We start from the raw sequence: 3673 nt of genomic DNA, 5'->3' as shown, positions 1-3673 counted from the left end.
AGACCTCCAGGGCAGGCAGGCAGGCAGGCAGGCAGGCAGGCAGACCTCCAGGGCTGGCAGGGAGACCTCCAGGGCTGGCAGGCAGGCAGGCAGGGCTGTGTGGCTGGGGAGGGCAGGCTGGCAGGCAGGTAGGCCGTGCTGCTGCCAGGGCTGGAAGGCTGACCTCCAGGGCAGGCAGGCAGGCAGACCTCCAGGGCAGGCAGGCAGGTAGGCCGTGCTGCTGCCAGGGCTGGCAGGCTGACCTCCAGGGCAGGCAGGCAGGCAGGCAGACCTCCAGGGCTGGCAGGCTGACCTCCAGGGCAGGCAGGCAGGCAGGCAGGCAGACCTCCAGGGCTAACAGGCTGACCTCCAGGGCTGGCAGGCTGACCTCCAGGGCTGGAAGGCAGGATGGCAGACCTCCAGGGCAGGCAGGCAGGCAGGCAGGCAGGCAGGCAGACCTCCAGGGCTGGCAGGGAGACCTCCAGGGCTGGCAGGCAGGCAGGCAGGGCTGTGTGGCTGGGGAGGGCAGGCTGGCAGGCAGGTAGGCCGTGCTGCTGCCAGGGCTGGAAGGCTGACCTCCAGGGCAGGCAGGCAGGCAGACCTCGAGGGCAGGCAGGCAGGTAGGCCGTGCTGCTACCAGGGCAGGCAGGCAGACCTCCAGGGCTAACAGGCTGACCTCCAGGGCAGGCAGTGCTGCTACCAGGGCTGGATAGCAGACCTCCAGGGCTGGATAGCAGACCTCCAGGGCAGGCAGTGCTGCTACCAGGGCAGGCAGGCTGTCCTCCAGGGCTGGATAGCAGACCTCCAGGGCAGGCAGTGCTGCTACCAGGGCTGGATAGCAGACCTCCAGGGCAGGCAGTGCTGCTACCAGGGCAGGCAGTGCTGCTGCCAGGGCTGGATGGCAGGCAGGCAGACCTCCAGGGCTAACAGGCTGACCTCCAGGGCAGGCAGGCAGACCTCCAGGGCTAACAGGCTGACCTCCAGGGCAGGCAGTGCTGCTACCAGGGCAGGCAGGCTGTCCTCCAGGGCTGGATAGCAGACCTCCAGGGCAGGCAGTGCTGCTACCAGGGCTGGATAGCAGACCTCCAGGGCAGGCAGTGCTGCTACCAGGGCAGGCAGTGCTGCTGCCAGGGCTGGATGGCAGGCAGGCAGACCTCCAGGGCTAACAGGCTGACCTCCAGGGCAGGCAGGCAGACCTCCAGGGCTAACAGGCTGACCTCCAGGGCAGGCAGTGCTGCTACCAGGGCAGGCAGGCTGTCCTCCAGGGCTGGATAGCAGACCTCCAGGGCAGGCAGTGCTGCTACCAGGGCAGGCAGGCTGTCCTCCAGGGCTGGATAGCAGACCTCCAGGGCAGGCAGTGCTGCTACCAGGGCAGGCAGGCTGTCCTCCAGGGCTGGATGGCAGGCAGGCAGACCTCCAGGGATGGATAGCAGACCTCCAGGGCTGGAAGGCAGGCAGGCAGACCTCCAGGGCAGGCAGTGCTGCTACCAGGGCTGGATAGCAGACCTCCAGGGCTAACAGGCAGACCTCCAGGGCTGGAAGGCAGGCAGTGCTGCTACCAGGGCAGGCAGGCTGTCCTCCAGGGCTAACAGGCAGACCTCCAGGGCAGGCAGTGCTGCTACCAGGGCTGGATAGCAGACCTCCAGGGCTGGATAGCAGACCTCCAGGGCTAACAGGCAGACCTCCAGGGCAGGCAGTGCTGCTACCAGGGCTGGATAGCAGACCTCCAGGGCTGGATAGCAGACCTCCAGGGCTAACAGGCAGACCTCCAGGGCTGGCAGGCTGACCTCCAGGGCAGGCAGGCAGGCAGGCAGACCTCCAGGGCTGGATAGCTGACCTCCAGGGCTGGATAGCAGACCTCCAGGGCTAACAGGCTGACCTCCAGGGCAGGCAGTGCTGCTACCAGGGCTGGATAGCAGACCTCCAGGGCTGGATAGCAGACCTCCAGGGCTAACAGGCAGACCTCCAGGGCTGGCAGGCTGACCTCCAGGGCAGGCAGGCAGGCAGGCAGACCTCCAGGGCTGGATAGCTGACCTCCAGGGCTGGATAGCAGACCTCCAGGGCTAACAGGCTGACCTCCAGGGCAGGCAGTGCTGCTACCAGGGCTGGATAGCAGACCTCCAGGGCTAACAGGCAGACCTCCAGGGCTGGAAGGCAGGCAGTGCTGCTACCAGGGCAGGCAGGCTGTCCTCCAGGGCTAACAGGCAGACCTCCAGGGCAGGCAGTGCTGCTACCAGGGCTGGATAGCAGACCTCCAGGGCTGGATAGCAGACCTCCAGGGCTAACAGGCAGACCTCCAGGGCAGGCAGTGCTGCTACCAGGGCTGGATAGCAGACCTCCAGGGCTGGATAGCAGACCTCCAGGGCTAACAGGCAGACCTCCAGGGCTGGCAGGCTGACCTCCAGGGCAGGCAGGCAGGCAGGCAGACCTCCAGGGCTGGATAGCTGACCTCCAGGGCTGGATAGCAGACCTCCAGGGCTAACAGGCTGACCTCCAGGGCAGGCAGTGCTGCTACCAGGGCTGGATAGCAGACCTCCAGGGCTGGATAGCAGACCTCCAGGGCAGGCAGTGCTGCTACCAGGGCTGGATAGCAGACCTCCAGGGCTAACAGGCAGACCTCCAGGGCAGGCAGTGCTGCTACCAGGGCTGGATAGCAGACCTCCAGGGCTAACAGGCAGACCTCCAGGGCTGGAAGGCAGGCAGTGCTGCTACCAGGGCAGGCAGGCTGTCCTCCAGGGCTGGAAGGCAGACCTCCAGGGCAGGCAGGCAGACCTCCAGGGCAGGCAGTGCTGCTACCAGGGCTGGATAGCAGACCTCCAGGGCTAACAGGCAGACCTCCAGGGCTGGCAGTGCTGCTACCAGGGCTGGATAGCAGACCTCCAGGGCTGGATAGCAGACCTCCAGGGCTAACAGGCTGACCTCCAGGGCTAACAGGCAGACCTCCAGGGCAGGCAGGCAGACCTCCAGGGCAGGCAGTGCTGCTACCAGGGCTGGATAGCAGACCTCCAGGGCTAACAGGCAGACCTCCAGGGCTGGCAGTGCTTCTACCAGGGCTGGATAGCAGACCTCCAGGGCTGGATAGCAGACCTCCAGGGCTAACAGGCAGACCTCCAGGGCAGGCAGGCAGACCTCCAGGGCTGGATAGCTGACCTCCAGGGCTGGATAGCAGACCTCCAGGGCTAACAGGCTGACCTCCAGGGCTAACAGGCAGACCTCCAGGGCAGGCAGGCAGACCTCCAGGGCAGGCAGTGCTGCTACCAGGGCTGGATAGCAGACCTCCAGGGCTAACAGGCAGACCTCCAGGGCTGGAAGGCAGGCAGTGCTGCTACCAGGGCAGGCAGGCTGTCCTCCAGGGCTGGAAGGCAGACCTCCAGGGCTGGCAGGCTGACCTCCAGGGCAGGCAGGCCGGGCCCCCGGTGCTGCATCTCGGCCGCTGCCTGGGGCGGACCGGCCCGGGTGCCCTTGCGCTTTTTCGACACCAGGGGGCAGTTGGGTGCCATTCCGTCCCTCGTGTGGCGAAATGGCGGTACTGCACCTCCGCCTTTTTGCTGGAGAAAGTCCGCAGTCGGGACAATGCGCCACACGGTCCGTCGGCAGGAGGCCCGGGCCCGGGCACAACTCCCCGGTGGGGACGGACGCCGGGCTGGAGCTTCCCTTCAGCACACACACTCACTCACTCACTGACCGACCGACT

The sequence above is a fragment of the Amia ocellicauda genome, unplaced genomic scaffold (genome assembly GCF_036373705.1).
Source record: "Amia ocellicauda isolate fAmiCal2 unplaced genomic scaffold, fAmiCal2.hap1 HAP1_SCAFFOLD_94, whole genome shotgun sequence".
In the NCBI taxonomy this organism is placed as follows: Eukaryota; Metazoa; Chordata; class Actinopteri; order Amiiformes; family Amiidae; genus Amia; species Amia ocellicauda.
The sequence above is the reverse complement of the archived record's forward strand: the minus strand, read 5'-3'. Positions refer to the sequence as shown.